Source organism: Chenopodium album, chromosome 27 (genome assembly GCF_948465745.1).
Source record: "Chenopodium album chromosome 27, dcCheAlbu1.1, whole genome shotgun sequence".
In the NCBI taxonomy this organism is placed as follows: Eukaryota; Viridiplantae; Streptophyta; class Magnoliopsida; order Caryophyllales; family Amaranthaceae; genus Chenopodium; species Chenopodium album.
Genome location: NC_137860.1, coordinates 11902353 through 11921201, shown reverse-complemented (window position 1 = coordinate 11921201; position 18849 = coordinate 11902353). Strand labels below are relative to the sequence as shown.

At 38.3% G+C, this 18849-nt stretch overlaps 1 non-coding gene across 1 annotated transcript; it reads right to left on the bottom strand.

Annotated features, from left to right (window-relative positions):
* Positions 1-18217: 18217 nt before the first annotated feature.
* On the bottom strand, positions 18218-18323 carry LOC145621733 (small nucleolar RNA R71). Its single transcript, XR_014108535.1, has one exon. It is a non-coding gene; the product is annotated as a small nucleolar RNA R71 (small nucleolar RNA).
* Between the last annotated feature and the right edge of the window lie 526 nt (positions 18324-18849).

Sequence of the window (18849 nt, the reverse complement as noted above, 5' to 3'; positions counted from 1 at the left end):
GATAGATAGAGTTTCACATTTGTGCGTGAGTCAAAAGCTTTATTTTACTTAAAAACTATTTTCCTATTTGTGGAAAGATGAGGGAGAAAAGGATGCTCAAGTTCTCTACGGAGGCCTATAATGGGTACGTCTCTCTGTCTAGGAAAGGCTCTCCTCAACGTCGTAGGTAACTTTCCTGGGAGACGCGGGCTTGAACGTCCTTTAATCTTGATTCAAGTACATATTTATTATTTTCGAAAATAAAAAGAATTGAAATTATTTGAAACTTGAGTATGCGATTATGTGTGCATTAAAGTTGGTTTGGTCAAGAGGTCCGAAATTTTGAGTTATTACCCATGGTTGGGTAATCTTGAGTTATGCTTGGTTGAGTTGTGAATTGCTTATTGCAAATGGATTTTGAATTGGATTGTTTGTGTGATTTGACACTTAATTAATTGTTTTGCATGTGTGTGTGAAACAGATGAAAATGATTGATGGAATGAGACACAAATATTTTGACATTCATTACTTGAAAGATAGTGGAGTCACAGTTAGTGATTTCATAACTGGAATTTGTACTTTGGCTTTGACCCTTTATGAGGAGAATGGTGAGGAAGCCTTGACCCAACAACCTTGGATGCTTCTTCTAGCCTTAGCCCATTTGCCTAGAATTGAGAAATACCAACCTCTTTTTGACAAATATGGGGATGTGATCAAGGAAGATGGAACAATGTGGAATGAGAAACACCATCATGAAGGGAAGTGGTTAGCAACCATGTCTAGTTTTAAGAGGGACTTGCACTATGTGGAGCGCAAGTATGAACCTAAGAGGAAAGTTGTGAATATACCCACGATCCCAAAAGACCGCACCTTTAGACCTGATGACCAAATGTACTTCTTAAATGCCCAAGTACCTTTTTCATACCCAAAGAAGCGACATGAGTATGTGGAATCTAGTGATGAGTCTGTACCACCTCTTGGTAGGAGCAAGCATTACCGTTCTCTTAGCTAATCTTTGAGCTCTGAATCTTCAAAACATTCTAGCCCAAAAGCCCAATTCCACATTGCTAAAAGGCCCAGAACTCGTGCCCAAGTTGCCAAGGAGAAAGCCTCATGCTCAAAAGCCCAATTCCACATTGCTAAAAGGCCCAGAACCCGTACCCAAGTTTCCAAGGAGAAAGCCTCATGCTCAAAAGCCCAAAAACACATTGCTTCTTCAAGCCAACTTCTTGTGAGCCCAACTAAAAGTCCAAGCTATAACCCTAGCCCGGACAACAACCAAAGTGAATCTGGGTCAAATTCATCAGGCCGTACCCTAAACTATAGTGATTACAACCCTACCTTTATGACTGAACCAAGTGATAGGCGAGAGGATCCTGATTATGATCCAGTTGAAGATGGCTATGCTGAAAGTGCTATTTGAATAATTTGATTATGACTATGTTATTGCTTTGAATAATTGCCTAGATGGCAAAAGATGTACTTCTCATTAATTATTAATGATATGAAAGTTATTTTATTAAATTTTTCTCTATGTTATTAAGTGAATTAAATGCTTGTATGAGTAGAATTTGTTTTGATTTCCAAGTGTAATAATCATACCCAGGAATTATGTCTCCAAGAATGAGGGAACATTTAAGGAGTAAGCGCACTGGTTCCAAAGTTGGAAAGGTCCTTAAGCAGTTGACCCAAATTACTGAGAACATCACGAAGGTGGTGAACAGGGAACACCGAAATCCTGAGCTTGATGCCTATAGTGAAGTCTTTAAGAGGGTAGCTGCAGCTAAACCACCTGTTTACTTGGGAAAAGAGGACCCAGCCAGCCTTGAAAACTGGATTAGGGACTTTGACAAGCTGTTTGATGCTATCAATTGCCCAAGCGAGCTGAGGGTGAACAATGGGGTTTACTACTTGAGGGAGGAAGCTGACTTATGGTGGGCCCAAAGAAAGGATGAGTTGCTGAAAAGACCAAACTTTGGGTGGGATGAGTTCAAGGAAGCCTTGAGAGAGAAGTTTTACCCTTCCTACCTTAGAAAGCAGAAGTGGTATGGAGTTTACCAACCTAAGAATGGGAAACATGTCAATTAGTGAATACTACAACAAGTTTATTGAGTTGATGAGGTTTGCCCCGGAAGTAGTCCCTACTGAAACCATTAAGGCTCAAAGATTTGAGCAAGGCCTAACCTTGACCCTCCAAGGGAAGCTAGGGGGAGTGACTTTTGAGACCCTAGATGAAGTCTATGGCCGTGCAACCCATCTGTTCGGAATTAAGGGGAGGGAGATGGAGCAGGTGGGAGAGAAAAGGAAGAACCCAGACTCTTTTCACGGGAGTGAAAAGAGGCACAAGCCCAATGGAAATTACCAAGGGAATTCTGGAGATAGGAGGGACAACAAAGGGAACTTTGGGAAGGGGAATGGGGGACAGTCATCCAACCATAAAGGGAATGGGAACCAAAGGGGTGAGAAACCCAAGAGGAAATATTTCTGCAAGAGGTGTGAGAAAGACCACCTAGGGAAGGACTGTGAGGGAAACCCGGTAACTTGTCGTTACTGTCAGAAGTTGGGACACCGTGAGTATGAGTGTTTCAAGAAGGAAGCTGATATTAAGTCTGGGAAGGTGAAAGAGTTTAGTGCACCTAGTAAACCACCTCAGTCTAGTGGACCTACAACCAAGGCTGGAACCAGTAGCAGTGCGGGAGGTGCCCCAAAGGGTCGTGTGTTCGTGATGAATAGTCGGCAGGCTGAGTCTGCTAATGATGTGGTAATTGGTGTTTTCTTTATAAGTTCTTCTCCTGTGAAAGTCTTGTTTGATTCAGGGGCGTCGCATTCTTTTATTTCTAAGAAAGTAGTTGGGAATCTCGGGTTAGAGAGTCCTGAGTCAGTTTCTCTAGATGTGTCTATTCCGTCTGGGGAAGTAAGGAGTTGTTCGAGATTATTTTTGAGTGTGCCTATTTCCATCTCTGGGTATAGTTTCTGGCTGATTTGATCGAGTTTGACCTAAATGACTTTGATGTGATTCTGGGTATGGATTGGTTGGGAAAGTATGAAGCAAAAATTGATTGTGCGGTTGAAAAGGTCACCTTGACTAGCCCAAGTAAGACCAAAGTGGTGTATAAAAAGGAAGGGAAAAGCTCAGGGTTGAGAATTGTGTCGGCAATGCAACTACAAAAACTGGTTAAGAAGGGTTGTCCTTTGTTTTTGTGTAGTGTTTAAGAGGTTGAAAGTGAGGAAAAGAAAGGTGAAGAGGGTATTCCTGTTGTGGAAGAATATCCAGATGTGTTTCCGGATGAGATTCCTGGTATGCCACCAGTGAGGGATGTTGAGTTCACTATCGATCTAGTGCCTGGAACTGGACCTATTTCTAAGGCTCCATATAGGATGGCTCCAGCTGAGTTGAGGGAGTTGAAGACCCATTTGGATGATTTATTGGAGAAAGGTTATATTAGGCCTAGTTCATCACCTTGGGGAGCTCCAGTATTGTTTGTGAAGAAGAAAGATGGAAGTATGAGGTTGTGTATTGATTACCGAGAGTTGAACAAGGTGACGGTGAAGAATAAGTATCCATTACCAAGGATCGATGATTTGTTTGACCAGTTGAAAGGAGCAGGGGTGTTCTCAAAGATAGATTTGAGATCGGGTTATCACCAGTTGAGAATTGCAGAGCAAGATATTGCAAAGAGTGCTTTCAGGACCCGTTATGGTCATTATGAGTTCACAGTTATGCCATTTGGTTTGACCAATGCACCTGCAGTGTTCATGGACTTGATGCATAGGATTTTCAGGCCATACTTGGACAAGTTTGTAGTGGTGTTTATTGATGATATTTTGATATATTCAAAGGATGAAGAAGAGCATAAGGAGCATTTGAGACAAGTGTTGTCATGTTTAAGAGAGCATCAGTTGTATGCCAAGTTATCTAAGTGTGAGTTTTGGTTGGAGAAACTAGCATTTTTGGGCCATGTGATTTCCAAGGACGGAGTTTCGGTGGACCCAAGCAAGATTCGAGCTGTGAGTGATTGGCCAACCCCAAAGAATGTGTCGGATGTAAGGAGTTTCTTGGGTTTAGCAGGCTATTACAGAAGGTTTGTGAAGGATTTTTCAAGGATCTCGAAGCCCATGACAAGTTTGATGAAAAAGGACCATAAGTTCTCATGGACCCAAGAGTGTGAGGAGGCATTTAAAATCTTGAAAGAAAGGTTAACCACAGCACCTGTGCTGGCTTTGCCGGATGGGAGTGATCTATATGACGTGTATAGTGATGCATCGAGGTTGGGATTGGGATGTGTGTTGATGCAGAATCGAAGGGTGATTGCGTATGCCTCGAGACAGTTGAAGATTCACGAAGGGAATTACCCAACCCATGATTTGGAGTTAGCTGCAATAGTGTTTGCCTTGAAGATTTGGAGACATTACTTGTATGGGGTGACTTGTAGGATTTTCACGGATCATAAGAGTTTGAAGTACATTTTCACCCAGACGCACTTGAATGGGAGACAGAGACGATGGTTGGAGTACATGAGTGATTATACATTGGATATTCAGTATCATGAGGGAAAGGCTAATGTGGTGGCAGATGCTTTGAGCAGAAAGTCAGAACATACGGTGAATGTGATGGTAGTTCCAGATCAATTGTGTGTGGAATTTCAGAAGCTGAACTTGGAGGTGATGGAACATGGTAAAGTGGCTAAGATGTTGAATGCCTTGGTGGTTCAACCATCCATTTATGATGAGATAAGGGATAGTCAATTGGATGATGAGAAATTAAAAGCAATTAAGAAGAAGATTGATGAAGGGCAAGTGTTGGATTTCACCATTGGTGATGAGGGAAGTATTCGTTTTAAGGGAAGATGGTGTGTGCCTCAGAATCGTAGTGATTTGAAGCAAAGATTGATGGAAGAAGCCCATAATTCTCCTTATTCAATGCACCCTGGAGGGGATAAGTTGTATAAGGACATGAAGAAGACTTTTTGGTGGCCCAATATGAAGAAAGAAGTGGCTGAATTTGTGGCTAAATGTTTGACATGTCAGAAGGTGAAGATTGAGCATCGTAGGCCTCAAGGAAAGGTCCAATCCTTGGAGGTGCCCAAGTGGAAATGGGATTCGATTTCTATGGATTTTGTGGGAGCTTTGCCAAAGACCAAGGCAGGGAATGACACTATTTGGGTAATAGTGGACAGGTTGACGAAGTCAGCAGCGTTCATACCCATGAGAAGTACTTGGACCATGGATCAGTTGGGAAGAGCTTATGTGAAGTTTGTGGTGAAGTACCATGGGGTACCCACGGATATCATTTCGGATAGAGATTCAAGGTTTTTGTCTAACTTTTGGCAAAATTTACAAAAGGCGATGGGAACTAAGTTGTTAATGAGCACAGCATTTCATCCTGCGACAGATGGTCAGACAGAAAGAACGATTCAGACATTGGAGGACATGCTAAGAGATTGTGTGATGGAGTATCAAGGGTCTTGGGAAGACCACTTGGATTTGATAGAGTTCTCATACAACAACAGTTACCATGCAAGCATTGGGATGGCACCGTTTGAAGCTTTGTATGGTCGAAAGTGTAGAAGCCCAGTATGTTGGAATGATATAAGTGAAACTATGGTACTTGGACCAGAAATGATTGAGGATATGGTGAAGCACGTCAAGTTGATCCAAGAAAAGATTAAGGCAGCCCAAGATCGATAGAAAAGTTATGCTGATTTGAAAAGGAGGAAAGTGGAATATGATGTAGGAGAGAAGGTTTTGTTACAGATTTCACCCATGAAAGGTGTGATGAGGTTCGGGAAGAAAGGAAAATTAAGCCCAAAGTACATAGGGCCTTATGAGATCATTCAGAAAGTGGGAAAGTGGCTTATAAGTTGGATTTGCCTAACGAGCTTGAAAGGGTTCACAATGTGTTCCATGTGAGCCAAATCCGAAAGTATATTCCTGATGTGACACATGTGTTACAACCAGAAACCATTGAGATGGATGAGAATTTGACTTATGAGGAAAGACCGGTAAAGATTCTTGACTCTAAGGTCAGGAGCACAAGGAACAAGGATATGAGCATTGTGAAAGTATTGTGGTCAAATCAAAAAACTAAAGAGGCTACATGGGAAGCTGAGGCTGATATGAGGAAACGTTACCCATAACTGTTTGCCTAAGGTTAGTGGTCGAGTTACGGGGACGTAACTCCTTTTAAGGGGGGTAGAGGGCGATAGAGTTTCGCGCGTCAACTTTTCGAGTCATTTTTGAGTTATTTCGAGTCTTATTTGAGTTGAGTTGGAGTCTTGAGTCAAGTTAGGATGTGCATGAACCAATAATTTCAAAATGATCTTCGTTTCTTTTGACCAAGTTTCTGGTCGAAACTTATTTTAAGGGGGGTAGACTGTAATACCCCGTATTTTCATACGTATTTTCCTAATTATTAATTAGGAATTATTTTATAAAAAGGGTATTTTAGTAAATTTATTATTTGGAGCCAAAATAATATTTGAATTTTGGCGCCAAAAGTATTTTGAAAACTAATCATTATTTTGGATAAGATTTATTATCCATTTATCCTATTTTAAAAACCGGATTTATTTATAAATTTCGGATATTTTAATTAAGGCAAAAGCTATATTTTATTATTATTTTAATAAGTCCGAAAATATAATTTATTTAGCTAATAATTTCAGATTTTCTTATGAATAAAATCTGATTTTATAAGTTAAATTATTTGGTAAATATTTGGTATTTTATTATTTAATAATTTATTACAATATATATTATTTACACAAATATTTTTAATTCCTTAAAACTAGCAAAATATATTCCTAAATACTAAATAGGAAGGCTGAAAATATGAGCTTGGGAAAGCTCAATAATTTCGGCCATCCCATAAAGATTTTGGGAAAATATTTTGGTAAATTGTATTTTTAAATATCTCCCTAAAATCTCCTATTTCCCATAATTCTAATTCTCCATCTTTTTGATATCCAATTATTATATTTTGTTGCCATTCATTCTTCTTAATTATTCCCCAGGCAATTCCAATTTCCTTAATATTTTTCATGAGATACATACCTTCTATATTCAATTATACACAATCCCTTCAAATATCAAAACTTTCCTTAAATCTTTGCTTACTTCTCCAAGTAATCTCTTAAACCCTAATTACCATAATTATTCCTACATTTTCCTACCATAATTCATGCTCATACTAGCCTATAAATACCCCTTCATACCTCTCACATTCTTCACACAAATTCTCTTCTTTTCTTCTCCTCAATTTTACACAAATCATCCCGTCCATATTTGAAGCCAATTTTCGGGCACTTCTGGTCAGTTTTTGGGGTAGTGACATGTCACAGAAAGTTGTTCCTCTCGAAAAATCCTTGAGGTTAGGCTCAAGAATCACTCAATTCGGAGCTATATTGAAGGAGTTATAGCCTCTGAAAGTTCTGCCTATTATTTCCTGCGCAAATCAAATTCTTTTCTTCTCCTTTTCTTTTATTCAATTATTATTATTATTATTATGGGAGATTAATATGAAATTATTATGAGTAGTTTTAATTATATAAAAATCATGTTTTAATAATATTCATGTTGAATTAATTTAAGAGGTTCATGTACATATAGTTGGGAGGGTTTAATTTAATTATTTGTGATTATTTGTTAATCTTATATTGATTAAGGTTATATTTATTTGTAGGGTGTTTTTGATCAAGCTACTTGAGAGTTCTTTTGAAGTGTTGTTGGCTAAGTGGAGATCAAGGTACGTTAGGTGGCTAGATACCTTGAAAGTGATCGATTTGAATAACATGTTTGAATGATTTTATGATGAATTGAATTAAATTGAATTGATTTATGGTTTATGAATTAAAAGTATGTTTAAAAGATTGGTTTTAATAACTAAATTGCATTATTGATTTTTATAACATGTTTTGATTAATTAATTTATTATTCATGTTTAAAAAGGATTGATTTTAAAAGAATGTTGAATTTATTAAAAAGAAGTTTGAATTATTATTATTAAAGGTTGAATTATTGGATTTAAAAGAGGATTTATTGAATCGTGGGTTTATTATTATTTATGCTTTTAAGCATGTTAGTAATCCCACTATGCGGATTTGGTTTATTGATAAGACTATGGACTTTGTATGACCTAGTCTTTCCTCAAGAATAGCCTTGTAATATAAGGAGACTAGCTTGGGGGGTGTGCACACTTGGGAGAGGAATTGGTTTTAATATACGGAATTGGTTTTAATATAAGGAATCGGTTTTAAATAATTGGAATTGGTTTTATTGATTATTGATATTGGAATTATTGAGAATTGGTTTTAAACCATGAGTTTGAAATTATTGGATTATTTATTGGAAATTGGTTTTAAAGCATGTTTGCGAATAAATTGAGTTTAATTATCTTGCACTATCGTACTTAGCATATTTTGCTAACTCGTACTTCTTATTTGTTTTGGTTCGCCCTGTTTACCGTAATGGTAAGCAGTGTTGCTTATTTTCAGGTTGGAGTCAATAAATGATGCATTGGAGTCCCGGGATTGGTTTTCACTAAATTAGGAATTTGGTCTTGTATCTATTTTAAGTACTCATAACTTTGGTTACTATTTATGGTTATTATTAATAAAGAAGAGTATTGAAGTTTCCGCTGCAAAGTATTGTTATTTTTAGTAAGTTGAGTAGCCTTGCGTAATTACGCGACGGTAATACGCCTAAGTCTATCTCTACGGTATAATTATACGTATTATACTAGTATTTCCGTAGAGGGAGATTTGGGGGTGTTACAATGCATTTTTTTTACCATACTTTAAGTAGACTTCAGTTTAGTGGACATTAGGCATGGCCTAAAAAGGTTTTTTTCTTATAAAGAGCTGACTTATTTTGTTGTGGTGTTGTATTTCATTTTTTGCACAAAACTGAATAGAAAGTTCATATAGCACTTGTTACCTCTGTTGTTGTGGTGCCTAGTTCAAGTAAGATCTGTGTGTTTATCTATTTGATCCTAAAATGCACCATAGTGCAGAATTTCTCTCATTTTAATGCTAGTAATATATTGAATTGCAGACAATGACATGAATAAAAATTGGATTTGGTGGCAGAATAAGCACTAGTTCTTGATCCAATGCATTGAGACTTGAGAGCCTTGCTTATCTATAAAGAGAAGCATTTGTTAAGTTGCCGATGTTGCTGCTTATGTCTCTTGTACCTGTTGTGTGCTTGTGGCACTGCTACTTTCTCTTTGTTGGAGGCTGCTCGTGTTATGTTCTGCTCTACACAATTGCTGTTGACGTACTTGTTGTTGCTGCTGCCCACTGCTGTTGCTTCCTTCTATTGCTTCTTTGGTCATTAAATCTTAGAATTTGTAATTTAGTATGTTGATGCGGTCTGTTGCTTACCCTTTTTTGTAGATGTGCTCCAGTTGTATGACGTTGAGTTGTTAAATTGCCTAACGTTTTCGTACTGTATTATTTTTAATTGTAATTTTTACAGGTTTTTATTAATGAAAATATTTAAGTTTATTTATATTTATTTAAGGGTGTGTATCAATTTAAGGTGCAATTTTGGTATTTCTACTGGTGCAAATAAGAGTATTAACAATTTTTTTTGTACAAAATAGCATATTAATAGCTTGTTGGACAAATACAAATGCAAAAATCACATTTTTTTAAATAATTGTAAAAATATAATTATTTGCAGGGGTTAATGGATACAACCGCTGCAAATCAATCTATTAATTTGCTGCATTTCTTAACGCAGCAAATCAATGCATTAATTTGCTGCCCTGGCGTTTGCTGCCACTCTAAAAACTAGGGGTGTCCATTATTCGGATAAAAACCGAAATCCAATCCAATCCAAACCGAATTATTAATTCGGATCGGATCCAAACTTTAAATCGGATCGGATCGGATTGAAATTTTTCGAAAATTCGGATTTTCGGATCGGATCGGATTGACCTTGTTTGGATCCAAAAAACCGAATTAACCGAAATATAAAACCACACTTTTACAAATAAGGATACATTATATTAATCATGTAAATTTTTTTTGATAGTTACATTAATATAAACTATGAAAAATTATGTTTTTAATATTTGTATTAATCATGAGGAACTATGTATTTAAAACTAGGCTTTTCATAATTGCATTTTTATTTTTATAATCACTTAAGTCCCTAAAAAATTTGCAATGTTTTTAATTCGGATTTTCGGATCGGATCCAAATAACCGAATTTTATTTCGGATTGGATCGGATTGGATTCATGAGAAATTCGGATTGGATTGGATTTAAAAATTAAAAACCGAATTTTATTTCGGATCGGATTGGATTTGGCCTAAATCCGAACCGAAAACCGAATAGACACCCCTACTAAAAACGCAGCAAATAAATCATTTTTTACCACTGCAAATAAATGTTTTTCTACTAGTGTAGTGTGAAGAGCCCTTAGTATTTCGAACCTAGTGCCACCTTTGATCCTGAAGATGAACCTAGCAGTCTAGTGCCACAAACAGCAAATATGCAGAAGAACATGCACCAACTGAGTATGAAATAGCGGAAGATATCAGAGCCTCTAACCCTACTTGTTTCGTATATTTTAATCAATGGCGGCTAAAGGCTATTCGTCGTTTCAGGGTACCTTTGAGTGATTATTTGGATAAACACATTTCCTACAACACACGAAAGATTAAGAATAACGAGTATGTATAGCCACGAAAGATTAAGAATAACATTGTGTATAATCTTTTATTACTGTGATTTTGATGCCGGAATGAACTGACGGCTTTAGTAGCAATGGTGACCATGTCAAACTTACATTATGTGGCCACTTGATACATAATTTTGGGTAGCTCAGTGATCAGGTATGATGCTTAATTCAATTCTTTTCAATTTAATAAATATGCAAACTATTAATAAATCTACAAGTGGCACTATCATATCTAAATGGTGGTGAGGACCACTTGGAGAGTAGGGGACCATTCTTGCTCCCCACTCAATACTCTCCTTGTGCCACATGTCCCTCACCCCACTTGCTTCCCATATATTCCCACATGCTTCGGCCCTACAACTCGACCCTTAGGCCTAGCCAAAGCCCAGCCCTACACTTGACGATGCGGGCTGCTGCTGTGGCTAGCAACCCATGCACCTAAGTGCGGGCTGCTGCTAGCATGCCGCACACATCATGTGCAGGCTGCTAGTAGCTGCTGCCTTGGTGCGCATGTGGCTATCAATCCCGCTGAAGTATGAGAAATGACGAGCTTGCAGAGATAATTTTCAATCACTCCCGCTGAAGTTTGAGAAATGACGAGCTTGCAGAGAGGATTTTTTTTAGGGCGGAACCGTATTTGCATGAGTGGGACACGTGTTGACGATCCGGGCTGTCAGTTTGATTTTACTGAAGTGACATGTCGGTTTGGCTTTGCCTTGTGTCTAACCGCCCATTTACTCCGTATTAATTTCACTATCCCTCTTTTCACTTATTTCTTTTACTCTTCTTACTTTTCATCTTCCCTTCTTTATTACTCCGTCATTTCAAAATTTTTACTCTTTGTTCTTTCTCTTCCAGACGTTTGTGTTCCTCCATTGTTGTAGTAAGTTCTTGGTTCCTCGTCTTTGTTTTGTCTTAGTTTTTACTTTATTTGTTTTTCCCTCCTTAATTCTTGTTTCTTTACTGACTTATTTTCCTTTTTGTTCTTCTCGATTGAAGATTTGAACTTTCATCTTGTTCGGGCTTTTGTGTTTGCCATTGTTGTTGTATTCTGTTGCTTCTGCAACTTTTTCTTTTGTACCTTTTGTTGTTTGTATTTACCCAATTTCGCTTCTTTTTTCTTTTCCTTCACAAGATTGTGTCTTTTAATTCTTCCCCATTGTCATTGTACAATTTCTTCTCTTTGTTGTTGTTGTAATTGCATTCTTTGATTTTTTCTCCTTATTCCTTCATTGTTCTTGTTTCCTAAACTGATCTTTGATTTTCGGTGCCCCACTGTTTTTCCTTCTCTTTGTGGGCTTGTATTTCTTTGTAGATTTCATAATGTCTTACGCTTCTGATAGTCTGAACATGAGTGAGCCTCAAACGGCCACTGGATCGGAACTTGATTAATTTGCATGAAGGATGAAAGATCCATCGATTGCAAATAAGTGTTCAAGGAGAAAACTAACAAATGTGGAAATGTATATGCATACATAGCTAGAATTGTTGTAAAGAATATGATTAATTTCAAGGAGTTGATATTAATAAAATCCCATTCACCAATCGGAATGCTCAAGTCTTTTCGTGATTGATCTAGCAAAATTGCACATATGAAATATGGTAAAATAGATACCAAAACCGCCTTCCCAAAAAAGGATTTTGGAAGTGACTATGGAATGGTCTAAGGCTTTTGAAAATCTAAATAATTCTAGATTTGAAAGCAAGCACATTGAATCCGTCATAGGATTAAAGGAAGCTTTGCATGAAGGAATTGGAACGTGTTTTCTCATGAAGTTAATAAGAGGATTGACTTATGGAGAAACATAGAAATTCTGATGAACAAGAAGTGTAGTGGGAGAAAAAGTAATGGTTAAACAAGAAGTTTACGAACTCTATTGTGAAACAACCATCAAGTGCTAAATGCTTAGATTTGAAAGTATTTTTGACAATGGACCGAGCTAAAGACGATACTTAGTACATGTTGGGAATTAAGTTCTATGGTATAGACTTAATTAAATGTTTAAATGAGTAAAAGAAATTACCATGTTAAATATGAAGGACTTTGAAAGGCTTTCGACCCATATGTATGAAGCTAAGTAAATGTTTGAACTAAGAATAAGATAGGCTAAGTACTAAGTCAAACAAGAAAGACTCTAGTAAGAGACAATCAACCATATCATATAGCGAACAATTTGGTAAGACTCAGTGTAACTGTATGAGCTAAATGTCACATGAATGGAATAAAATTGAGAATCTTTCTAGAATTAAATCCATCATGTATAGCTATGATATGGAATCGTCAGATGACTTACAAGTACGTATATATTACCAATCGACATTAATCTAAGTATTAGATCACTAGATTATAGTCAAGAACATCCATAGAACTTAGATAAGTAGTTGGATGAGTTCTCGACACATGGAAACAAATATAATTTGAGTTTTGATGTTGCGAGCACAAACCTTAACAAGGATTAGATACTTAGCAAGGAAGTCATTTATAAGCACGAGGCAAGAAGTGTCGTGGCTTGAGAATGGTAACATGGATATACATCCATGTATAATGTGAGAATTTAAGATAAATTTCCATGATCGCAAGTGAATCATTGTGAGTCGTTTGGAGTGAAATCCATGCAAGGCATCATTGAAGAGTCTACTAAAACATATGTTGAGAATATTGTTTCCTTAAAGGCAATATTAAGATGGATGTTAAATGGAAAAGTTCGTTGTTGAACGTTGATGCTTGTAGGTTGTCAAGTAGAAGGTCTCAAATCATAAAAATGAGTGGGAGCCATTGCTTGGACAATAAATCCTGAATCACATGTAATCCATTAACACTCTCAAAATTTTATCATCTTATTATGGAAATGGTGGATAATGAAGATGCTAAGGTTTGCAAAGTAATTATAACTAAACATATGCAATAAGTGAACGACAACATTCATAATTGCATGAAAGAAATCAAGCATATCAAATATGAGTGTGATTTCTATGAATGTTTTATGAAGAGTATTACTCTTAAAACATTTGGAAAAAACCATTTATCATAAGATGAAACATTGTGAAGTTTCATAGTGGAACAAAATATTTCTAAATATTCCACAAAATTATTTAATTGTGGTTTAGAATTAAATAATGAGTCCATTCAATTTTAATAAATATTTAAAATAAGGTATCAAGTCAATGGCTTGGATAAAGAAACACCTATTAAGTGAACATTGAATATAACATTGAATATTTTAATCGAATATTATCCCTAATCAAGGTCATATTTTGTGGACGATTAATGACCATCAGTGATTAGTGTGTAGTATGATTTATAGCACCGTTTCTTGTGCTATGAGGATATAAATCATTTGCACAGGTATTGTTTTAGAACCATACTAGATCGACCTATGAGGATACTTTAAGAGATCTAAAAATCGTCATAAGTATTTTCTCATTATTACTATCGGAACTCTTTTCCTTTGACCATGAGTAGTGGAAGATCTCTTATTTGAGTACTGGTCCGCTTTGGTATCCGCCAAACGTCTACCGTAACTGGGGATTATAAAGACATATATCAGGCGGGTGAGTCCTATTAGTAAGAGAAGCTACATTACAAGACTGGAAATGTCCCCCTAATAACAATAGGGAACATGTCTTGTTGTTTACAAGGACTCTCGAAGAGCGAGATTGTGAAGATGCATGGCCGTGCTCAAATGGATTTTAGAAATAATCTGCTTATTGTCAGTCAAACTCGGATTGAGAACGTAACAGAGATGACGAGTAATCTTACTCTGTAGTTCATGAAGAGACATGAAGAGACATAGGAAAGGGGCTATACACTAAATGCACACTTGTCCGGAAGGACAAGTGGGAGATTGAAAGGAATGGTGTCCTTCAAACAAGTGTATTATTCTGATAGCGGGTTCAGAATTATTAGAAAGCTAATATATTCAGCAAGGTCAAGTAATCGGAATGCCTGGGCGGAGGCCGCTTCCGATCAGTAATATTAATATAATTAATATTACAGCTTAATCTTGACTGAACCCTTTGGGTCACACCCAAGCAAAATATACGAACCGACTCGACGAATTAATTCGGAAGAAATTAATTCGTCGTCCGAGTGTTAGATATTTGGACGTCGATAATTCGAGCTTGGAGCGTCGAAACCGATCGTCGGAAGTCGAGTAAAAAATAATAAAAGACGAGACGCGCAAAAATAATAATAAATCGACCATATTCCCAAAATACCTCTAGCATCGGAGTGCCCCGAGCATCCGAATGCTAGGGGAAAAAGTGTCCTAGCAAAGGTGGCTAGCAAGCACCAAGCCGAGCCTAGCATGGCTGGCTAGGTGTGTGCTAGCGCACCATGCTAGCAGCCACGGCCAGCAGCAGCTAGCTGCCGCAGCTAGGCTTGCTATCATAGCAGCACGAGCAGCCGCACATAGCAGTAGCAAGCTCGCACCAAGTGCGTGTCTTGCGCGCACAGCAGCCCGCAACTTAGTGCGGGCCTGGGTGCGGGCTGGGCTCGTGGCTAGGCTCGGTGCTTGGGCCATAGGGCCGGTTATTATGGGATGTATGGGGAATATGGGAGCAAGTGGGTGAGGACATATGGCACAAGGAGAGTATTGAGTGGGGAGCAAGTATGGTCCCCTATTCTCCATGTGGTCCTCACCAACCCATCTCACATGGTAATGCCACTTGTAGATTTATTATTAGTTTGCAATTTTAATTTAATTTAGCTTTAAAGTAATTTGTTGAATTTCATGATCCCACATTGATGGGATAGAAATTCCCACTCATACTTTCCTCTATAAATACCAACCTTGGGATTTGGAGTAAAGTGCTTGAGTGGGAGTTAAAAAGAGCATTCCATATTTTTGGGAAAACTCTTAAACTCCATTAAGACTTGGGTTTTGGTCGGACCTTGCTAACTCAAAGGTAGCAGACCTAAAAGTCGTGTTCGTCGTTTGTGGGTGGATACCGTTGGAGGCACGGCGGTTGCGGTGCTCAAGGCTTTCAAGTAAGAGTCCGTTTTGTGAGGGAGAAGCTCGCTTCAAGGGTATGATTCATTCTTCCTTTCTTGTGATTATTTATTTATGCTTTATGGTTTTATTAATTACGAGTGGTTCCTTGGGTCGGGGTTGTTTCCACGGTGAGTCGGACTCACCAAACCCCAACACTGCTTCCCTTTATACTTTAACCTTCTTGCTGTGGTTTTTGAGGTTTCGAAGGTATCCTAAGTCCTTGCATTTGTTCAAGTCTTTGATGAGCTTCAAGAAATCTGCTTCTAGGACTGAGTCTAGGTGGTATTATGTTGCTCCCTGATGAGTGGCATTTATGCCACAATTTAGTGCTCTTTCTACAGGTTTTTCCCTCCCATTTGTAGCTTGTTTTCCCCCTTTTTCTCTCCTTTTTGTTCCTCTTTTCTTTGTTTGCCTTTCTCCTTGTTTTCTTTGTTTTTGTTTTGTAGGAATCAAGGCATTGGAAGAAGAGCAATTCACCCCCGAATTCCCCTATGTGCGGGCGCGCAGCACTGTGAGAACCCGCGCAGGAATGATTCAAGAACAGAACACAAACAGAAGATTTTGTGCACCTTGTGCGTGCTTTGTGTGCGGGCACGCGACTTTGATATGTGCGGGTGCGCAGCCCTGGGAGAACCCGCACAAGACAGCAGCAGAAGCAGAGCCAAAACAGGGAGTTTTGTGCGCCTTGTGCGCGGGCGCACACTCTTCAAGCGCGAGCGCTCAGTATTGCTGGGAGAAGGCGCGCATCCATGGGTCTAATTCCCCGTACCCACAGATCTGCGGGCGCACAAGATCTGCGAGGGCACACGCACAACATCTGCGCGGGCGCGCAGTGTATATATATAGGTCGTAGGGGAGATTAGTGGATCATCTAGCCTTATCTTAGAAACAATTATACCCTAATCTAGAGAGAGAAACTTCATTAGTAGAGAGAGAAAGTGTGGATTTTCATTGATGAAGTTGGATATTGAAGAAGGAGCTTGATTGAATCTTTGTAAATCTTCATCTTCAATTAATGAGCAATCTCTTACTCTCTTTCTTTACTTTTGTATTTAGTTTTGTTTGCTTATTTTGTTTTCCTTCTTTGCTTATTGATCATGTTGTTGCTTATTGATTTGATGATTGATATTGTCTTCAATATGATTTGTGAGTAGTCACCTAGCCAAGGGTGTGGGGATGGTGTAGTTGTTAATTGATTCATGCTTATGATGTTGGGGTTATGTTAATGGTGATTAAAGTCTTTGTATGTTTGATATTCTTCAATCTTCTTGCAAGTGCACATTGTTTGTTGATTAAAGGTGAATCTTTGCTAACAAGAAACGGAAGTTGACTTAGTTAAAGTTCATTGCTATCGATAGTTCATTGATTGCACCTTCTAATATATGGTTCTAGTATGGAAACATAGAGGCTATGTAAGGAGAAATCGATTAACCCCGGAAGGCTGTTAGATCGAGCTTTATTTCGAGATTCTTACATGCTTAGTTTACCATTGCTTTGCTTCCGTGTTATTGCATGATCAATTGGCACCTACAACTACCCACTTCCCTTGGTGTTTAGTTAAATTGATCTTTAATCATTCTTAATCTTTAGTTTAATCTCTTAGTTATTCACACTTCTTGTCCCGAGATAGCTTAAGTCTTAAGTAGTGAATGTAGTGTTTATGCATGTCTCCTTGTGGTTCGACCCCTATGCTTGCCTTATACTCGTATTAGGTATGTTTAGGTTGTATAAATTGTATTTGATCTAGGGATAGACAACTGACGACGCGTTTATTCCCTTGTCGAATTGGCGTCGTTGCCGGGGAGACGGCTTCCATTGCTTTTTCATTACTTTATTTGAGACTATTTCATTCCTTGTTTGTTAGTATTTGCTACTACTTGTTACTTGTAAGTGCTTACGTTCTCCTTAGCTTTGTTGTATGAACATAGGACGAACTCACTCAAGGTCTTTGATTCCCATCGATCCGGAGCTAGAGAGATCTTTGTCCTTACTTCGAAGAGAAGCGAGAGCGAGGAGTAGAGATTCTCACACCCCAACGAAAGAAAGAGTAAGAGAATTGGAAGATACTCCACCATCTTCACCCTCAAGTGAAGACTTTGAAAGTCCTAATTCACCATCAAGTCCCGGAATTAACCTCTTTTGAATCTTTAAATCCGAAAGTGAAGAAGGTTCTAAAATGGGAGAGAATACACCTTTGAGTCGTCTTGGGGCTCCCGAAGCCTTTAAAGCCCAAAGTGGGATCCTAACCCCTACCACTCAAGCCAACAATTTTGAAATCAAGCCCAATTTGATTGCTTTAATAGAGAGGAAACAGTTCTCGAGTGGAAAATTTGATAGCCCTCATGAGCATTTTAAAGAAATTGAGAAGTATTGTGACACGATCAAAGCCAATGGAGTGACTCAAGAGTATATCCGCCTCAAGATGTTTCCATTTTCTTTAATTGGGAGAGGTCTAGAATGGCTAGAGAAGGAGGTGCCCCCTAATTCTCTCACAACTTGGGACCAAGTAACTACGGCTTTCTTGAGGAGATTTTATAACCATAGGAAGACCGCTGAGGCTCGGTCCTTAATTCAAGGTTTTCGCCAAAAGAGTGGTGAGACTCTAAGTGCGGCATGGGACCGGTACAAAGAGCTTCAACGTCAATGCCCACATCATGGGATACCCAAGTATCAACTCATCCACACTTTCTATAGAGGTCTCTCACCTCAAGGGAGAACAAGCCTAGATGCCGCAGCCGGCGGTCCAATCATGAATAAAGGAGAGGATGAAGTGGAATGCATCATAGAGGAGGCCGCAAAGCATTATGATGATTGGTATGAAGGAGAAAGGGAGGCTACTTCTAGCAAGGGTGTCTATGTATTGGAGCAAGCCAACGCAATCAACAACCTTTCTTCCCAAATCTCCAAGATGGCCAAGTAAATGGACGAAATGATGAAAGAAAGGTCCAATCCTCATGGTAATACCTCCCCTTCAACCAAGGGAGGCAATGGTATGACCACTTCTTCCCCTTCTTCTTATAATAAAATGCCTCAAGGATGCATGTTTTGCTCAAATTGTGAAACCTATGATCATGATACCTCCCATTGTGTGTATGCTTGTGAAGTTCAACCCCCTCCCTATGAATATGATGATAATGTGGAAGATGTCAATGCTTTGAATTTTGCTCCTAGAATGGAAAATGTAGGG